Genomic DNA, 23,219 nt, shown 5'->3' with positions numbered 1-23,219 from the left:
ACTGCTTTCAGTCTTCCGAATGCACACTCTACTATTCGGCGAGCTCTGCAAAGTCTATAGTTGAATATCCTTTTGTGTTCATTAAGATCGTATTGAGGGTAAGGTTTTATGAAATTTTCTTTCATTGAAAAAACTTCATCTCCTATGAAAACAAAAGGTAAAGGTCCTGACGAGGATAATGGAGGGGCAGCATCGGGTATTGAAAGACTACCTTTGGCTAATTTTTCACCAAATTTTGTGCTTTCAATAACACCCCCATCAGATATTCTGCCATTCGTTCCAAAATCACATATGATAAATTCGCCTTTTGCATTGACGACTGCCAGTAATACTAGGCTATGATACCCTTTATAGTTATAAAAATAGAAGCCTCCTTCTTTTGGTGGAGTGATGGCAACTTGTTTTCCGTCGACAGCTCCTAAACAATTCGGAAATTGCCACAACTCCTGGAAATCTTCGGCAATCGCAATCCATCCCTGGTGTGTACATCTGGAATCTAGAAATATAAATATTTTGTAACAAAAAGCAACCCATAAAATTATCCTCCTCCTACTCCTCCTCCTCCTCCTCCTCCTCCTCCTCCTCGTCATTTTACTACTATTACTGGTGGTGGTGGTAGTAGCTGCATTCCCTGAAATCAAAATTCTCATATAATTTCAAGTCTAAAACTATGATAATCCTACATTTTATTAAAACAGTGTAGTAATTGGTAAAGTTGTACTTCTTGGCTTCGAGAGAAATTCCACAAAAGAATTTTATTTTCTAGTAGTATTTGATGTAGTTTGAAAAAATATACCATTGATTTCAACTGCAAAGGCTTCGTTAACCTTTTCCTCTCCCCAACAATCTTGGAGGTTTTGGGTGTGGGAAGGAAAAAATGGGAGTTTTTGCATGAAAAATCCATGACTTCTCCATGCATAAAACCACAATTTTGTCTTCTCCCATGTAAAATTCTCAGTATCCAACTTTCAACACCCCCATATGTTCAAGTAGAGGAAAATAGTAAAAATAATTAATGGTATTTTCTTTCAAATCACATCAAATACTTCTAAAATATATACTTCTGCTATGAAATTTCTGGTATTTCTGTACTTGCTGCTGTTACTTTTCTTGGATGATGGGCTGCACCCCCATAACCCCCGGACATAAGCGGGAGGATAACCCCCCGCCCCCCAGACCCCCCTAAGAAAACCTCTGGTTCACTAAACATTAGAAGAAAAGGACACACCATAAGCCCCCCAGACCCCCCTAAGGAAACCTCTGGTCGCTAAACATTAGAAGAAAAGGACTCCAGCTAAGCTAGACTAAGCTAACCTGACCAACTTAACCTAGGAGACCAGCAGGTCAAAGAATCCCCATCGATTAAAGGAAATTACCATAACCAGCTATTAAAACGTCATTTTTTTTTCTCTTGTCTGCAGGGGCGCAACTAACGCAGGGGCGGGCATTTCAAAGTCCCCCCCCCCCCCCCCCCCCTCCCCCCCCCCCCCCCCACCCCAACTCCCGGGCCCTCTGCTTGTCTGGGTATGATCTACTATACAACACAGGTATAAAGGGCTAGTTCACCAAGGGCAAAGTAGGGTATCAATTCCTAATAACTGAATAAAGTATGATATTTCAGTATTACTGGCAATGATTATTATCGATATCACATCATACCACATCACATCATACATCATAATATATCAATAGTATTGTAGCAGTAGTTGGATTTCCTGACAAGAACACTTATATTGTTACTGTTAGTCTTATCAGTATGTTTAATTACATTCTACAGATAGTGTTACCAGACAATGAGGCTACCAACGCTCCAACGCTATCAATGCCATATCTACAAGTAAGTGAGGATGACGGAACAATTGACGACCCTCAGCCAAATGTCAAGCAACGTAAAAAGCCAAGAAATGAGAGAGCAGCAGAAAGTGATCAAATGATGCATCTTTTGGGTGAAAAATTGAAAAAAACCCGTTCAGAGGAGGAACTGGATACAGTTGGAAAAAATATTGCCAACAAATTAAGAAATATGCCCCATGATACAAGGATATTGGCAGAAAAATTTATAAACGATGTACTTTTCGAGGCAGAGATGGGAACATTGAATCTAAATTGCAGACTTGTAATTTCTCATGACAATATCTAATCTATGCTATTGCTGAAAATTGGTTTGATATGTTAATTTGTAAGGTTAGTGATTATCCAAGGTATGCAAATAATGTTTAGGTTAATATGTATCTTAATAGAACACGATGACAGGTATCATTTATATATAATGGCATAAAATAGTACAGTGAAATTTGACTTTGAACATGTGAACCATGGTATTGAAAAGAATGTTGCTATTATGTTTGTTTGATAAAGTTTAAAAAATTTGTTTACTTTCATATATCCCCCCTTTAGTGAAGTCCATATGGCATGACAGGTTTCTGGAATGATTAACCTAGCCGTTGAGGAGGAGATACTGCCACACTGAATTTGAGATCTTCATATGATCACCCTGTTGCTAAATATCGTAGAGTAGCAGAAAATCTTTCACAGGTTGTTATTGCCTTCCTCATGGACGTGTCTTGCTTCTGTATATAAGTTGTTACTCTGTTAAGTAATTCATAATAAGTGTCCATATCCATTCGCAGATAATTGTTCCAATCATCAGTTTGCAATTTCAACTCCTCCAGTAAATTCGAATGAGAAAAAAACTCTCTTTTCTCTAGTCATCGTTTGGTCCAAAATCTCTTCTTGTGTCTGCTCTTTTCCTTAAGTCTCACATATTTACAAGCCAAAAACGCTATGGTATAAAGGTCATTATCATGGAGCGGTTCCGCCATAGGTGTTAACTGCTCTACTGCTGAGACTGAAATGAAATGTTTTTGAAGATTTGATCGTAGTGAGAGTGCTCACCTGTACAATTTCAAAGCCCCGCCCACTACACTCTGATTTCTCAATCAACTCACTAGTGAATGGGGAGCCTAAGGGTTAGTCTGCCGATATAAGGCCCCCGGGCCAATGCTATGGCCAAGCTGTAAACTAGGGAACAGATGAGCGATTTCAACCAAGACCATAATATCAGTGAATAATAGAGGAATCGGAACTGGAATATAAAGGTAGGACAAAGACCAAGCGCTGGGACCTACGAGAAGCTCGGTCATTCAGAGTTGCAAATAGCATTGAAACAATTGTTGGGGTGAAACGACAGATGGAAGAAAGAGAATACGAACAGAGGTACAGTAAAACGAATGAATGGGGTTGGAACGGAAGCTGAAAAGAACCTTATGTAATGCATACAGTGCATATATATGTATATATATATATATATATATATATATATATATTATATATATATATATAATATATATATATATATATATATAGACAAGTTTTCCTTTTAGGGTACACATTTAACATTTCAGTCCCATGACAATAATCATCTCTGATTTCACCTTAATTCGTGTGGAGGAGTAGAATGGCACTGTATTTTGCTTATGTTTTGTGAAGACTGCTGATTATTTTTCGTAAAGATTGAGGAGGATAACATTGAACTGTAGCACTCCGTTAGTTGAATGTGGGACCGGTAACCAATGAGCTGCCGATTATACAATGCTAAAATCATCTGATCATAGTAGTGGGGTAGTGCCATCAGTGCACCTCCCGCGGTGCACTGTAGGCATTACATAAGGTTCGTTTCAGCGTCCGTTTCAGCCCCTAGTTGCAACCCCATTCATTCGTTTTACTGCACCTCTGTTCGTATTCTCTTTCTTCCATCTTACTTTCCACCCTAACAATTGTTTCAATGCTGTTTGCAACTCTGAATGACGGATCTTCTCGTAGGTCCCAGCGCTTGGCCTTTGTCCTTCCTTTATATTCCAGTTCCGATTCCTCTGTTATTCACTGATATTATGGTCTTGGTTGAAACTACTCATCTGTTCCCTAATGTTCAGTTTGGCCATAGCATTGGCCAGGGTGCCTGTGTGATGCATTCCGTTCAATTTCCTGTTCAGAAATACCTGGATTTTGATGCTGGATGTTGCACAACTGACCTTACTGCAAAGTACAACCACAGACATAGGGAGTTCGTCTCTCCGTGAAAAATACCGGCATCAGTTCCAGTTCTCAGTAGAAAGAATAATCGAATCTCGGAGAAGTGATTTAAAGCCATTAGTGAGATATCTGGAGAAAAAAAATTATTTCGATGCAGAGTTCCTTTAGTCTGCCATTAATTGCGATCTCGACAAGTATTTTCGTCGTAAAGTTACCGAAGTCTTGCCGTCGTTGGGTCCCGAATTCAGAGAAAGCGGTTCTATCTCACGATCATCAGATAGAATTATTGGGTTATGCGACGGTGCCGCCGTTAGACTTCGATACGTAGCAATTGATTTTTCATGGAAGAGTTGTATGTAGAAAAGAACCTTTTTCGTACCGGTTATATATATATATATATATATATATATATAATATATATATATATATATATACTATATATATATATATATATATATATATATTTAATATATAAACCTCATTTTCTGTTAATCCCGTGGAACACTGATTATATCTTAACAAAGCTGATTTCAGAAATAATCTTATTTTTTCCATTGAAATAATCCGTCGGTTTACTTCAGTCTTCTGGGAAAATCTCTTCCCCGTCCTGGTATAATAAGTGTGTGGAAAAAAATAATGCCTGAAGATAACACGAAAATCAGATTATTTACTGCGTGATATCTATCTATCTATATATATATATATATATATATATATATATATATATATATATATATATATATATATATATATTGTTGTTGTTGTTGTTGGCCTGGCCGATCGCTAACTCACTGAAGACCTGATTTCTCCTCTGAACGCTGGTTCGAATCCACGGAGGAGAACGAAGTTATTATCAACTAAAAAATTCCACTTCGATTACCATTATATGAAAATATATTGATTCCGAGGTAGAGCGAATTGGGATATTAAAGGACATTTGTAGCTTAATGCGTATAGTATATACATGTGTGCTAACTTTATTTAAATACATTTACTGTCAGCTTATGCATAAAGATTTTGCGGTCATACGGTATGTATATATACACTTGTACATCTATATATTATATATAATATATATATATATATATATATATATATATATATATATATATATATATATATAATGTATATATATAATACATATATATATATATATATATATATATATATATATATATATATATATATATATACATATATATATATATATATATATCTATATATATATATATATATATATATATATATATATATATATATATATATATATATATATATATATATATATATATATATATATATATATATATATATATATATATATATATATATATATATATATATATATATATATATATATATATATATATATATATATATATATATATATATATATATATATATATATATATATATATATATATATATATATATATATATAATATACATTGTTTATGGGTGTGTTACTGTGGAAGTCTATTTGTTTTATTTATACTGTCGTCAATACCTCTAAGCTCAACGTCTCATGTCCTGGGTGTCCAGACAGGCAGCCGGTACCAAGGCATAGTAGCACTTATCAGTACTCAGTAGTTACCGCGTTGTCAACAATGGACGGTGCGGTCTCACTCTCTCACTCTCTTTCTCTCTCTCCCTGTCTCTCGCAATCTTTCTCTTTCGAAATATTAATGATCGTGTCACTCCATTAGAAAGGCCATCCCGCTGCACGCTGTTACAAGAGAGTCAATATTTTAAAGGAGAGAGAGAGCGTCGGCTCGTCATAGCATCTTTTTTTCTGTTTTCACGTCACTTGGAATATCACATACACACACACACACACACACACACACACATAAGGCATCGTCTTCTCTCTGCTAAGCTCTCGGGTCAAAGGCCAGCAGCTACATGGAGCTCTGTCTATCTTATGTTTTTTATTATGACTTTCGTTGTTTCTGGTAGCATTAAACAGGGTGTCCATAAAGTCCCAGTACATTACAAGCAATAAATAATTGTAATGGTACTGGGACTTTATGGACACCCTGTAGATCGTGAGGAAAGTCACGCTCAGTTGCCACTTAGGATTAATTTCCGTTAACCAAAGTAACGATAATCAGTGACGTATATCGGATATTTATTTTAGGTGCCCTCCTGATTCTTCTTGATGACTCCAACTGATTAATCCAGTGCATTTTGCTGGATCCAAAGAATGCTTTTTCTCTTACATACGGTTCTCTGAAACCTTCCTTCCTTTGTTAACACCCCAGCGAAATAAAAACACCTTTTTAATCCAAAATTGGGTTCTTATGAACTAGCGATTCAAGCGTATTTCCGGAGGTACACGTGAATCGCAAGTTAATGAGGAAAATAACCATAACAATTATTTTGTTTCTTCTTCTTCAAGCAAACGGCTTTAAGTAATGGCTTTAAGTAACTCCGGAATGAAGTATATAATATATGAGAGAGAGAGAGAGAGAGAGAGAGAGAGAGAGAGATTGCCTGCAAGAATGTACCACCATACAAAATAAAGTAACTCCGGAATGGAGTATATAATATATGAGAGAGAGAGAGAGAGAGAGAGAGAGAGAGAGAGAGAGAGAGAAATCTTCCACCTTTAGCGTATATTGTAACAAAATTATCGGACATTACGCGAAAGCTATACATAAAATTTAACCTTCAAACTGCCATCAGACACAGCGAACCAAACGGTAAACAGTACTAGATGGAGCAAAGCTTCATCTGGAAGACGTCTAATTAAGGAAAGAAATACCCCTTCTGTTTCTTCTGTCCTTCCAGTGACTACCACGAACTATGTAGGCAATAATGAAAAAAATGTAACTTTTTCTCACATTTCAGTAAATGTTACAAATTCAACCTCCTTAACGTTTTCCAAGCTACAAGATGAAAATTTATTGAATAAATGAAACATCCTGTCTACATCTTTCGTCCAATTAAAACAAAAAACTGATTTTCAATAGGATAAATGTTTTGGATTAAAATGTCTGAATAAATGAAACAAACAAACTTGTAATCATCCGTCGCCCATCTAACAAAAACACTTATCACTGACAACATATCTCTGAAATGAATCCCTATCACCTGCAAAAGCACTTTCGTGGCAAGATGCGCTCTTGATGAACAATTCAGGAGGAGGCTTTGTTTCGGCTAGGAAAAAATTCCCGACACGGTCAAATAAATATTCAAATAAATATTCCTCTATAACTTCGCGCGAGTTATAGAGGAATATCTCGACGCAAAAACAATATTTGTAAATATCTCATCGGCTTACCGAACGTTTCCTTGATTCCTTATACCACTGGTCGTTCAATTAGCGAAGTAACGTTGGGTCTGGTTAGCACTTGGATGTTGGGCAACCAAAGCAATAAAGATAAATTCCCTCGAATATCATAAGTGGTAACCAAATGGCTGACAACATCTGTAGTAACCTTCAGTGGGAAAAGGCTTATAGGAAAAATATAATCAACAATTACATAAACATATCCATGGATGTATATATGTAGGTATGTATGTATGTATATATATATACATATATATATACGTATATATCATACTATATAATGTATAACACATTATATATATATATATATATATATGTGTGTGTGTGTGTGTGTGTGTGTGTATGTGAGTGTGTGTGTGTGTGTGTGACGTCAGGTTTAATAGACAATAAAAATATATACATATATAATAATTATAATTGTATATAATATATATAATGTATAGTTATATATATAATACACACACACACAGACACACACACACACACACACACACACATATATATATATATATATATATATATATATATATATATATATATATATATATATATATATATAATACATATACATACATATGTGTGTGTGCTATGTAAGTGCGCATTTTGCATATAAACACACAAACATGATAGCCTAAATCATTAATTCGACTTTCATAATTCAAATATGCTTCAAACTTTTAGGATCTAACTTTTAAACTTTAGCTTCAAATAAATAAGGTCTCGACTTCAATAACTATCTGAGAGAGAGAGAGAGAGAGAGAGAGAGAGAGAGAGAGAGAGAGATTAGGAAGTTCATCTCCATGTGTAACCTCATCGCCACGGCGCACAGCGGTAGAAGACGTATTATTAATCTTCTTTGGATCCTGTACCTAACCATACACAATTCACTAACGACAAGCAAACAAACAAACAAAAACTATAACTCTTCCGTTTTCTCCTTTCGATTCCTGAATAGGAAGCATCTCATTACGCAGAATATGCGTTTTCCATCGCGAGCGAAGAAAAGATAATTATGAAAATATTCCTATTCTATAAATTTCTTGTTGACTGATATATTGGTTGATTATGACGAACGTGAGTTTCGCCATAACTGAAGGCGGGAGAATACGTTTTCTATTACGAAGATCCCTTCGCCTCTTGATAAATATAATTCTGATTGGATTCCGAAGGAAATGAGGCATTGAATTGCCGCAGGATTGAAAGAATAACCTAGAATTATTATTATTATTATTATTATTATTATTATTATTATTATTATTATTATTATTATTATTATTATTATTATTATTATTCCAAACAAAACAGCCAGTATGAGGAAAACAGAGGAGAAGAAGATGGATGTAGCAGAAATGAGAATGTCGAGATGGATGTCGGGAGTAACAAGAGAAGATAGGATTAGAAATGAGCACATAAGAGGATCGACAAAGGTAGTTGAAATATCAAAGAAAATACAGGAGGGGAGGTTTCGATGGTATGGACACCTGTTACGGAATGTAGGAACGTCATGTTGGAAGACATACGATGGAAATGGAAGTGCGGGGTAGAAGGAAGAAGGGAATACCAAGAAAGAGACGGCGTGATTGTGTAGGGGAAGATATGGTACGTATTAAAAGGTATAAATGAGAACGAGGCACAGGACAGAAATCGATGGAGACGACTCATTCACAACGGGGACCCCATACAAAATGGGTTTAAGCGAGGAAGAAGAAGAATTCCAAACAAAAAACTTCTTTCAGTTTTCTTCTGAAGATGGAAAAAGAAACCCACAGGACTACTGAGTATAACATGCTTACTTGTAAGTATTTACATAGTATTTGACTTAACACTCGAGTAGTTTCAGACCACAGCTGTGACCCTTTCTCAAGAGATTGTGTAGGGGGTCAGACTGGGTCAAGGTCCAGCAGTCTTCTGGAGCTTCTTGTTGAGCTGTCCTTTATGTGATGGCTGTCCTGGCTTCCATTCTCTTGAGATTTGTTAATTCACCTCTTGTCTTCTGATATCCTGAGCTGATGGTCAGTGGGATTGACCCTTGTGGTAAGTGAGTGGTCACCAACAGTCTGTGGGCAGAAAACCTAATCTTCAGGTCAGAGGGGTCAATCTTAGTTTCTTTCGATATCAAAGTTCGGTTTATGGGATCTTCTGAGGTAAAACCTTTGTTTCCTTCTATTACTTTAATCTCTCTAATGAGTGCTCCTTCTACTACCCTCCTATGATTGATGTTATTGCTTTTATATATAAGACTACTGGTTTTAAAATCCCTCCTATGGTCCCTTTCCCAACAATGCCCATAGCACTCCCCTGCGAGTTAAGTTGTACTGCCCTTCTGTGTTCTTGGATTCCATTGTTTTGCCACTTCGACGAGATCTCTCTGGCGTAGCGTTTAAAGATCTGCCCTGTGACAATTTTACAAAAAACAGCAACTGACACGTGTGTGACAGACCTTTGAATGTCTTTGAGACAAACCTGAGACTATAATTATAAGATTATAGGGGCTTTTCATTTCCAGGTTTTTCTGAATCTTAAAACTTTTTTTCTCACTCTTTTATTTTAACATAATTCCATCTTAACTATTTTGTCTGTACTTGTAGATGTACATTTATCATTAGATACTTAGAAGTCTTTAATTAATGTTATGGAAACAGGTGATATATTTCTTGTTAATTTTTCGAATTACGAATTAAAAACGCTTCTTTGTCGTCTGCATATTATCTATAGCGAGGATTGACGACCATCTTAAGTTTTAAAAGACTAATTTTTTCAATCAAACTTTTTTCCACACCACCACTGAGGTAAAAGCATAGAGCTTCAAAGGTGTCGGTCCGGCTTATAGTAATATATTCTATTACTATTAATATTTTTACTATTATTGTTTTTTTATCTTTTTAACTATTATTATTATTATTTATTTATTTATTTATTATTTTGTTTTTTTGCTCTATCACAGTCCTCCAATTCGACTGGGTGGTTATTTATAGTGTGGGGTTCCGGGTTGCATCCTGCCTCCTTTGGAGTCCATCACTTTTCTTACTATGTGCGCCGTTTCTAGGAATTCAACAACTCTTCTGCATGAGTCCTGGAGCTACTTCAGCCTCTAGTTTTTCTAGATTCCTTTTCAGGGATCTTGGGATCGTGCCTAGTGCTCCTATGATTATGGGTACAATTTCCACTGGCATATCCCATATCCTTCTTATTTCTATTTTCAGATCTTGATACTTATCCATTTTTCCCTCCCTCTTTTCTCTTTCAACTCTGGTGCCCATGGTATTGCGACATTCAATGAGTGATACTTTACTTCTTGACTTTGTCAATCAACGTCACGTCTGGGCTCTGTTTTTTGCACGTATACCCTATCCGTTCTGATACCATAGTCCCAGAGGATCTTTGCCTGATCGTTTTCTATCACTCTTCAGGTTGGTGCTCGTACACTTTATTACTGCAAGGTAGCTGATGTTTCTTGCAAAGGCTCCAGTGGAGGGCTTTTGCTACTGTATCATGCCTCTTTTTGTACTGGTTCTGTGCAAGTGCCGGGCATTCGCTTGCTATGTGGTTTATGGTTTCATTTTTCGTATTGCACTTCCTACATTTCGGAGAGATGTTATTTCCGTCTATCGTTCTTTGAACATCTGGTTCTTAGGGCCTGATCTTGTGCCGCTGTTATCATTCCTTCAGTTTCCTTCTTTAGCTCTCCCCTCTTAGCCATTGCCATGTGTCATCGCTGGCTTGTTCTTTAGTCTGTCTCATGTATTGTCCGTGCATTGGTTGTTGTTGCCAGTCCTCTGTTCTGTCTGTCATTCTCCTGTCTCTGATATTTCTGGGTCCTTCGTCTACTTTTATTATTATTGGTTTATTATTATTTTTTTTATTATTATTATTATTATTATTATTATATTATTATTATTATTAATTTCTACAGGTTGGCCTAAGAACTCCAACCACTGTGGTCATGACCTAAACACCTGCTCTTGGATCTAAGCAGTGTCTAATAAATGGTTCCTGTAAATCACAAGACTTTCTTTGCATACAGTCACAAAACACTAATTAAACAGACATGCACAATCACCAAACATTAATATTCACAATACACTTCCACTCACTGAACGCTCACACTTACTATACACTCACTATACAGTCATACTCACCCTTAACACACACTCACACTCAATAACACTAAAAGGACCATAGGATGGATTTTAAAACCAGTAGGCTTATATACGAAAGCAATAACATCAGTCATAGGAGGGTAGTGGAAGGAGCACTCATCAGAGATATTAAAGTGATAGATGGAAACAAAGGTTTTACCTCAGAAGATCCCATAAGCCGAGCTTTGATATTAATAGAAAGTAAGATTGACCCTTCTGACCTGAGATTAGGTTTTCTGTCAAACAGACTGTTGGTGATCACTTACTTACCGCAATGGTTAATCCCACTGACCTTCAGCTCAGGATATCAGAGCGACAAGAGGGGATTAACAACTCTCAAGGAAACCAGAACAGCCATCACATAAATGACAGCTCAACAAGAAGTTCCAGAAAAGTGCTGGGCCTTGACCCCGTCTGACCAACTGCACATCTCTTGAGAAAGGCCCACATCTAGGGTCTGAAACTACTCGAGTGTTAAGTCAAATACTATGTAAATATGTGACTGGTACTTACTTTCTTTGCACAGATCTTAAGGTAACGTGTGCCGTGGAGGCTGTACTTTGGGGAATTAGGTAAAGGGGTAGGGTTCTGTTAGGATGAGAACAAATTAATTGATATGTTTCTTTGCATTAAGTTTATTCTTCGTTAGGGGAGGTTCTAACAAATGTTTTCCACCTTCTGAGTTACTGGGCTCTTGGACTGATAAAACTTAATTGGCACTTGTTGCAATTACGAGTCTATAGGCACGAGGGAAATTTTACTGAGTATTGATTGTCACTTTCTCTGTCTTTGATTGCTTCGCACACCACACTTTTGCACCTGTTCTTCTCTGGGGATTCTTCTGTCTTTCTCTGTTTCACGGCCATGCCACTGCAGCTCTCCCCTCAGGCTCCCCGTTTTGTTTCTCTCTCTTGGCTTCTCTGTTCCCCTTTTTTCTCTGCTCCCTTTTCTGCCTGCTCTCTCTCTGTCTCGCCTTTTTGTTCAGTTGAAATCTCCTTAGCCCCGCCTTTGGATTTTTGGATTCTGACTGGGTGTGGCATTTTCTGAAAGACCTCTTGTCTCTTAGTGGCTACAGACATTATACAAGACCGCCTTCTGTCATGTCTTTTACAATGATTCGTAGGCTTTGAATTTGTATACGCCTCCTTCTTCATGTCCTGGCTTCTTAGGGGCGTATGCCTTGGTAACCTCATAGGTCATTCGTTGATACTTCTTTTGGGCTGTCTTATGACCAACACTCATGGCTTTTGATTCGTCGATACTAGAGGCCTACCTTTGGGAGGGTGGAGCTTTTAAGAATTTGGTACTTCCCTCTTTCTAACAACGGGTCATAGAATTCCTTTTTAACGTATGCCAGATGGCTCTCTCTGACCTGTTCACGAAAGGAACGGCGATTAGTCATAGGCGCTAATGAGAGTAGTTTCCAATTTCTCGAATATGCCTGAGCGATATCCTTCGTCGCCCATAATCTCTTGTTGGTCACTAATCGCTGGTACGGACAGAGCTTTTGGGGGAGATTGAAAACCAGATGTCTGATGGCTAAAAGCCTAATGTTTGGAGTAACAAAATCCCTTCGCTAAGAAAAATCATTATCGTATTCCTTTTCCTTGTGAAAATCTTTTTCTTCTCTTATTATCCGTTTCGTGCCTTTTTCTTAAGTATTATTAAGTTATTGCCTTTTGTAATAACGACACGTGCCACACTATTACAAATACTTACAAGTAACAAGTTATATTCAGTAGTCTTGTGGGTTTCTTTTTCCATTATTATTATTATTATTATTATTATTATTATTATTATTATTATTATTATTATTATTATTCAGAAGATGAACCTTGTTCATATGGAACAATTCCACTGGGACCACTAACTTGAAATTTAAGTCTTCCTAAGAATATGGTTTTCATTTACAAGATGTTGCACAAGATAATAAGGAACACAAAGTAGAGATCAGTCTTTAAAACAGAAAAAACAATAAATGATTCAATAAACAGATAAAAACCTTTTGAGGTTCTTATTGCACAACATCCAAGGAATTAAAAAGTCATTTAACTGGTCACTCATCCGCGCGGGATGCCAGTAATTTCATAACATGTGGCTTTAATCAGCTAAGTACTTCTGCGCATCGGTTTTCCAAACAGACTCTGATTTTAATTCTGATTTTGTTGTTATATAAAAAAAAAGTGTTTGTGTGTGTATAAGAGAGAGAGAGACTCAGGCCTAGCAACCATTATATTAAAGTTCACATAAATGCTGTTTTTTGTCATTCTAGTTTCCCATAATTTATCTATTTACACAAAAAATATTAGGATACCCTAATAGTATGAGACTTAGGTTATTCAAACTAATAAAAAAAATTTAATGCTATAATTTTTCCTTTGGAACACTTACGATTTTTCTATAACAGTTGCGAAATAAGTAAAAAGAAAAAAAAATTTACCCAAATTCTGTACTGCCTCAGACATGGAGGTATCTCTTTAAATAGGTTTAGAAAGTTAATTTTTTTTATCTAACGATACCTCTAAATGTGAAAAATGAAAAGTAAGTTGTATTAAAGCAGATTCTAAAAGATTTCGTGATAAGACATCTCTTACTTTTCATTGTAATTTCAATGTTAGTCGTGGCCTTTTTCATTTAGACCCTTGTATTTGTAACATGTTTAAGAATGACCTCAAAGATATAATTACAGACTTAAATAAAAATTAGTTACCTTAGAGTTATCTTCGTTGTCACCTATAATCCTTTAATTGTCTTGTCCTTGTATCTGAGATGATTGTCTAAAACTTTTAATTGCACCCATTGTTTATGCTTGTTTGGGAAGGCTACTCATCTTCCAGGTGTGTCGGATTCTAGGTACTAATCTCTTTATAATCCCTATCTGTCAGTTATACGAATCTTCTTGTATTGTCTTTTTCCTCATGTATGTCAGTTTCTGCTTAGTAAAGGACGTTTAAACGTCGAAAGGTCTGGCAGATACTCTGTAGTTTATTTTCCTTCGTGGCATATATCTTTATTATATATATATATATATATATATATATATATATATATATATATATATATATATAGATATACTATATATATAGATATATCTATATATATATATATATATATATATATATATATATATATATATCTATCTATAGCTATATCTATATATAGATATATATATATATATATACATATATATATATATATATATATATATTATATATATATAAATATATATATATACATATATATATATATATATATGACAGGTAAAAATGTTCTGTTACAACAGAATTCCATCTAATAAAAGGAGCCCATAAAAACACCAAAATATAGAGAGAATATTACTATATTTCAGACTGCTGTCTCCCTCTTCAGGTAGATGAATGAGAAAAGTTTACGAGAAAGGTCACCCCCGCTGATAATCTTCCTTTAATCTTCTTTAATGAACATAACCATAGAATAAACTGGAATATGTCACGTATAATTTTTATAGCAGGCAACTGCGGTACAAGAATCAAATGATGGAATCGGCCTTAATAAAAAGAGAGGCAGGTAATGAACATCTCAAAAGGAGCATGGATTTCAGATACGATCGACAAGGTTTTCATTCAACCAACGCTTAAGAAGATTACAGGAAGATTATCAGGCGGGGGTGACCTAATTGGCTTGCCTGTGGATGGACCTACTTGGTATAAATACCACCTTTTCTGTAAACTTTTGTTTCTCATTCATCTACCTGAAGAGGGACAGCAGTCTCTGAAATATAGTACTATTCTCTCATAGGTTTTGGTGTTTTATGGGCTCCTTTTATTAGATATATATATATATATATATATATATATATATATATATATATATATATATATATATATATATATATAGACTTGGAACGAGTACTTTCTTAGTTTATTCTACATTTTAAATGAACTTGAAAATGTAGAATAAACTACGAAAGTACATGTTCCAAGTCCCGGTTTTCACTCGCCTTCTTACTAGGATATTATGATATTCTCAAGGACGTCAACTTTCGTGCTACAATAAACAAAAAAAAAAAACAAAAAAACAATATATATATATATATATATATATATATAGTATATATATATATATATATATATATATATATATATACATAAGGGTATTTCTCCCACTATAATCTTTCGCCAATGTAAATTCTTCTGTCATTCACTGCTGATAAGGGTGGTAGTCGGATTACCGAAATATAGCCCTTGAGCTTTAAAACAGTGTTTTAATGAGCCTTTTATACTTGAGACATTATGTATATATACATATATATATATAAATATATATATATATATACATATATATATATATATATATATATATATATATATATATATATATATATATAAATATCACATATATATAGTATATATGTGATTTATATCTAAATATAAATTCAGTCTATGCAATCTTATTAAAAACTGAAGTCAGGAACATACATAAGCCTTACCAAGTCACCTCCGTGATGCATAGAAATCGAGTACAGAAAAAAAAAAATAAATAAAAGAAAAGCAGAAATAAAGGTCGCCTACCAACGGTGGAGGCAATCTGTAAAATGCAGGCGAGGTCTTTCCAGTCATGCTAATCTGTGTCATGAGTAATGTTATACCTGTCATTTCGCGTCGTTGTGGAAAATCTCTGCGGAGGCTCTGGCATTTGAAGGATGCCTTTATCTCCACCTTTTTACTTCTGTTTCATTTTTCTTTTTCTTCTATCATAAGGTAGCACTTTGTCTTATTACAGAGCCGAGATGAAAAAGCATAAATGCATTTTATCGAGGTCTGGAATTATTTAAAGAAATACATGAACCCTAATATTCGTAATGATTACAAAAATAATAACTATTCTTGCCTGCGTTACCAAAAGGTCAATTGTATCTCAATATAATAAAATTATGCAAATATATTTATATACCATAATTATGACATTCCTTTAGGAAAGGAGTTCAAAACTTTTATTTCTTAAGGTTAAAACAAAATGGGCATGGCAGCTTACGGCATAGTATATACAGTTCTAATGCCTGACAGGCAATAGCAGTCTTTCTTTTTAACATAACTTGAGAATATTATAAAACTTGCAGAGACAAGGTCACTCGACCACACACACACACACACACACACACACACACATATATATATTATATATATATATATATATATGTTATGGCTTGGACCAGCTTTCTACGATGCGCAGGAAAAGAGGTCAGCATTTGGGTGAAATTTTGATTCACAATGGTGAATGGCGGTTTGTTATCGAGGCGCATCGCTAGCGTCGCCATCTCTCTCTCACTCTCTCTCTCTGATGGCCACATCTAGTAGAGTACTGGGACTGTCTTCTCACTTGTGACCATATTTGATATTCTTCAAGGTTCTTGAAACAACTCGAAGTACAAATGATAATATATTCTGTCTAATTATTTACAAGTCGAGACTCATCTTAGAGGTATGATTTGGTTTGTTTGTTCGTATGGTGTTTTTACGTTGCATGGAACCAGTGGTTATTCAGCAACGGGACCAACGGCTTTACGTGACTTCCGAACCACGTCGAAAGTGAACTTCTATCACCAGAAATATACATCTCTCACTCCTCAATGGAATGGCCGAGAATCGAACTCGCGACCACCGAGGTGGGGCGCCAACACCATACCAACCACACCACTGAGGCGCCTTAGAGGTATGAGCTCTTGGAAGGGCAAGAGAATGAATGTGAAATTTCTCAATTTGATCTAAGGAAAAGTGACTTACGTACAAACTAACATGAGAAAGAATAATGATTCAACCTTTGATCTAGATCTCACGGGAGCCTGGTCACGTAGGCCCAGAAAAATGATGAGGCATCTGTTTATAAGAATCATGACGATTCAGTAATTTGCACAACATTCTGAGTGGACATAAAGATTTTTAGAAGTTCTTTCCTCCTTGACCCATTAATCAACTATACAGAACGTGATGGTGTTTTTATAATGGAAATAAGAAGCAATTCCATTTTTGTATGTAATTCCATTATATATATATATATATATATATATATATATATATAATATATATATATATATATATATATATATATATATATATATATATATATATATATATCTATATATATATACAAATGTCCTTTAATATCCAATTCGCTCTACCTAGGAAATAATATATGTCATATATGTAAACCGAAGGGGAATTTTTAGTTGATAATAGTTCTGTTTCTCTCGCGGAATCGAACCAGCGCACAGAGGAGAAATCGGGACTCGGTGACGTCTCGTAAGGGGCTGGTCAGTTGGGGCATCACTGAAGTCCTGATTTCTCTTCTGTGCGCTGTTTCGAATCCACGAAAGGGCAAAGAAAACTATTGTAATCAACTAAAAATTCCCCATTCGGTTAACAATATGAAAATATATTATTTACCGACCGGATAGGGCGAATTGGATATTAAAGGACATTTGTAACCTAATGCATTTTAAAATTCAATGTATGTATGTATATATATGGATATATATTTATATATATTTACACACACACACACACACACATATATACATATATATATATATATATATATATATATATATATATATATATATATATATATATAATATAGATAATAGATATATATATATATATATGTATATATATATATATATATATATATATATATATATATATATATATATATAGTATGTATTTATATATATTTACTATACATTATATAAGACAACGCATTTTCAGTCATTGCATTCCCTGTTTGGAATATTTTTCAGAGAACATTACATGATAGTACAACTGATCTCTCATGAGAGAGAGAGAGAGAGAGAGGAGAGAGAGAGAGAGAGAGAGAGAGAGAGAGAGAATTTTTACCAGTCTCTTATGGTGACTAAATGACCTATGATGAGAAAGATTTATAATATACAGAAAGATCCTGATTAAACCTTTTCTTAAGACGAATATGAGCCAAAAATATTAAAAGTTTTCTTGAGCTGAAAATACTGCTTATTTCTAAAATAAGAGTTAAGTACGCGTGCGCGGTTTATATCCCTACAGTATTTATCATTTAAGTCGGCGAATTAAATTAGTTTATAATAAAGGATAGATATTCCGCAGCCAAAATACTGGACTGCCTCATTCATTTTCTAACCAAGGTATATAGAATAAGGGAGAGACCATTCTATATACCTTGTTTCTAACATTACCGAATCTCCCACCATTCGTCGCGCTTGGTGAAATGAAAACAATATAATTTTGTTTCCCTTCAAACGAGTACTCCAGCAATAACAAACAAAGAGGAAGAATATATAAAATGAAAAGTAAATAGTACATTATATGCGCGACTGTTTCAGATTAGAATAAGAACAGACAGCAGTCCTGGTCATCTCCAAGCTAGATTTCAATGCCACGGGTACGGTAGTTATTGATTTATTCCTCAAAATAACGAAACTGATTTCTCAGGGGTCAGGTGGGTAACGTAACCTCGTTCTGGTACTACAGATGCGGGTTCGAATACTTCAACGGCCGACAGATATACGCTTTAAATCTTTTTCCATTTGGAACCTATAATATATATAGGCTCTGTAGCGACAAGCGTATCCAAACACTGTGAAGAAATCGACAAGCTAAGTGGTTTTTGTGGTTAATACAATAACTGCATACGTATCTGGTAAGAAAAGACAGTAAGTTATATATATGTTACGTGATAAGAATCTCGTATTTCATTTGGTATGCGTCAAGCCAAAGCGGTAGGCAAACTGATACACACTCAATCTCTCTCTCTCTCCTCTCTCTCTCTCTCTCTCTCTCTCTCTCTCAAGCGATCACCGGCACAGCCTCCCCTCTCTCTCTCTCTCCTCTCGACTCGCAACTTCTCTCTCTTCCCACCTCTCTCCATTCTAACAGGTCATCAAATGAGAGTCAGAGATATGGAAAAATATAACATTTATTTAACAATGGAAGATAATAACTCAAGTCTCACAGACTAACTAACTTAGTTAAACCCCAGTATTTAAATGTCTTAATCAGTAATTAGTCACACCAATTATCTCTCCTCTATACGGCACTCTCTGCCCCCTAGGACTCTCGGTTCCCTTGCTAGAATCGCCCTGTTACAAAGACGAGAACATACTTGTAAGCACACACAAGTGTAAAGACAAAGCCAATAGCTTAAATGGAATATGACATTTTTACAATGTCAAACAGACAACAAGCCATCCTTTTGGCTAAAGTAATATAACACTTACCCATCTCCAAGCCCAGAATATCACACAAATAATTAAATAAACTTTCGCTGAGCTATCCCCAGCATTCTGCCTTTCTCGAACAGACTTCTCTGAAAGTCTCCCCATAGACTTGGCTAAAGATGCCATTGTCAACGGAAGAGGCGTACATGTACGGTACGAACATCATACACTTCGTAACGCCTCTATAAACTGGTTGCACCCAGTTTCCAAGGCACTTGAACAAGATCCCATGACCTCACACATAACTACAGAACGAACGTTGACCCACTTAAACAAACATCTTCATATCACGCCATCTCAGAAATAAACTTATCAGCTTTCTCAGGTCAATGCTTCGGCTCTGTTCTGCGCAAAGCCACAGCCACATCACATTGGCATATAAATTATTATTATTAATATAACCCCTTTCATCTCACACACACACACACACACACACACACACATATATATATATATAATATATTGTGACGAAGTGGCGCAGGAGTATCTGGTTTGGATACTGGGATCCATTAATACTTGGTGCATGAAATAGTCAAAGAGCTGTGTCTGGACACCATTAATATTTGTTAACCCTAATTGCCAAGTATCTGGTTACTACACTTACCACCCGTTTGTACTTGCTAATACAAGAGACCCTTTTATTCCTGGGTCTGGGACACCCTTTGTACTTAGGGCACAGTTTCATTCAAGTACCTGGTGTTACTTACCTCACTACAGACAGACATCTGACCCTTCATCACAAATACTAAACGACTGAATACTCTAAAGGTAAGAGTGATCCCCTTTTCTAAATGAACAGTTCAAGAAAACAATCAGTCTAAGTTCTTAAAATATGTGTGAGGTAATCTTAATTAAAGGGCATCACTCGTGCAAATTCAAATTTAAGTATTTTCCCTGATTCTGTTTTATTTGTGGGAACGTCACAATTATCACTCTATGTTTCTACCTAAACAAAATAAATGCAATCTTAATATATACTGGGGTTGGATTAAAATACTCATATAAATTTTAATACAAAATTTATTTCTATTCAAAATTTATAAGTGAAATTCCCAATCTCAGGGAAATTGTTATTACTTGAAAACAAAAGTTTAATTAATTCTTGAAGTAATTATTAAGCCAAATTAAATCAAAGTTTATCAGAAAATTAATTAATTAAATCATAAAGCAATAATTAAACTTGAAATTCAATTTAATTAAATGCAAGTTAATTCACAAGTGTAAGATTCAAAATGTACACAATTATAATATTATTCAAACTAATTAAACAAAATAAAGACAATGCAGAAAAGCATAATGCATAATATGAAAACAATTAAAGCATTGACAGTACACACATTAAACATATAAAAATGTGAAAGAACAAAGCAAAAGATAAATGTTTAGAAATAATAAAGCGTTGAAGTGCATTTCACAAACATTTGTAAAAATACCTTATACACAGCTGCAACGTCAATCAAAAGGCCTGTTACAATTTTACACTTTTTCACTATTTTCTTGGCGCCTTCACAAAAACCAATAAATGCAATACTATGTCAGATCCCACAACAACACATATATTACTAAGAATTATATAAAATGAGTGACCAGCTCGTTACGTTAAGTTACTGAGACAGCCTCGCGAGCGAGCGAGAGAGAGAGAGAGAGAGAGAGAGAGAAGAGAGAGAGAGAGTATAACGCACGCAGCTCTCCTCAAAGCGAAAGAATGAATGAATCCTCTCGCCCCATAAGCGTATAAGCGTATAGGGTGGGCGATTAGTCTCTAGTTCAATACGAAAACATATTACGCATCTCTATAGGAATAGCTAATACAAGACTCTTTGTTCCATTACAGGACGCCCGTGATGTGTATACATCGATAAAAAATGCTGGAACTAAGACATTCTCAAAGAGCAAAACAACTCCCTCCCAGAGGCTTATGAGCTTTCACTCTCTGTGTGCTACGGTACTTAAAAATGAAAAGTGGATCACTTAAGGCATGTATGCTTTGGAAATTTGGGAATCTTGAACAGAAACAAACACTTCATACTACGATACACAAGTTCTGATGTGAATTAATCATATTACCACAATTATAATTGCATATCCAAACTTACATTATAAGAATATATATAGATATTAATATAATATTAATATATATATATATATAATCTATATATAGATTTATATATATATATAAATAATAAAGATAATAGAGATAGAGAGAGAGAAGGGGGAAAAAAAGAGAGAGAGGTGGTGGGTTGACCTACCCATTTTCTACAGTAAAATCATAACAGCTATCCTTTACAAGCCACTGACCAACCTGTTCTTCCCCAAGGCAGACACTGGCAACCCCGTCACGAAACCAGGTCAGCTTGCACCCAGGGGGTAAGTAGCAATTCAACTCCGCTTTAAGGTCACTAACGTGGATAACATTTCTCTTTGTGACATACGTTCTTCTGGACCCTGTATTGAGGTAGTGCCGTTAGTGTACCTCACTCGGGGCAGGGGCTGTAGGCATTACTTAATGTTCTTTGTAGCGCATCTTCGACCCGTACACAGAAACCCTTTCATTCATTTTTACTATACCTCCGTTCATAATCCCTTTCTTCCAGCTTAGCTTCATCCAGCCTCTGGTAATAATTGTTCCAACGGCCGCGGGGATAGAGAGAGAGAGAGAGAGAGAGAGAGAGAGAGAGAGAGAGAGAGAGTTCTTGGTGGACAGAGGTGTGATCTAAAAAGCGAATACTTCTCCGTTACCAAAATTTGGCTCTCTCTCTCTCTCTCTCTCTCTCTCTCTCTCTCTCTCTCTCTCTCTCTCTCTCTCGCTTGTTGATTAACTGTTAACCTATGTACGATACCTTCCTTAAAATAATACAGTTGTTTTATAAAATAAAATAAAAAAATACTAATAAAAGAACTATTACCGAAATCTGATACGATGTACCTGATTCGCAATCAATTAATATAATTTACCCTGTGCTAAAGACACTACTAATTACGAAGTCAGCGCCGGAAATCCGTTTATCCCCTGCAATATCGTTAATTTAATGCTCCATAAAAAAATGAGCAAAGCAATAATATTGCAATAATTACCCAGTTATAAACTTAATCTAATCAAAGTGATTCACGCACGGCAGATAATAATACATTATTGAAATGTTCATGGCGTAAAATGAGACGAATATTCAATTAAATTTAAAGCATAGAGTTTTTTGCCTCTCTCTATTACACAAACACGCTTGCGCACGAAGCACCCCCCCCCCCCACCTCACACATAATATACTTATGCTTGCTTTCTTTCCTATTGTCGATAAACAATATAAATTCAACCAGTGCCCTCAACTCCCTGAAGGAAAATCATGAATCAAATACATAATAACTTTATATTATATTAAATGACGTTTTATAACCTTCCTCTCACCATTTTAGACTTGCCAAAGCAAGCAACAGATTACAAGTAAGGAATAGAACCAACCACAGAAGATGGGAGATAGAGTGTTTAATTGTCTGCGCATGCGCCGTCCAGGCG

General features: G+C 35.4%; 1 long non-coding RNA gene across 1 annotated transcript in view; it reads right to left on the bottom strand.

The window, feature by feature from the left end:
• Positions 1 to 393: 393 nt before the first annotated feature.
• Positions 394 to 23,219, bottom strand: part of LOC135220335 (uncharacterized) — a 455,532-nt gene continuing 432,706 nt past the window's right edge. The window contains exon 4 of the long non-coding RNA XR_010315668.1: positions 394 to 496. This is a non-coding gene — a long non-coding RNA (uncharacterized LOC135220335). The remainder of the gene's footprint in view (positions 497 to 23,219) is intronic.

The sequence above is a fragment of the Macrobrachium nipponense genome, chromosome 1 (assembly GCF_015104395.2).
Source record: "Macrobrachium nipponense isolate FS-2020 chromosome 1, ASM1510439v2, whole genome shotgun sequence".
NCBI lineage: Eukaryota > Metazoa > Arthropoda > Malacostraca > Decapoda > Palaemonidae > Macrobrachium > Macrobrachium nipponense.
This window is presented reverse-complemented; position numbering and strand designations above follow the sequence as displayed.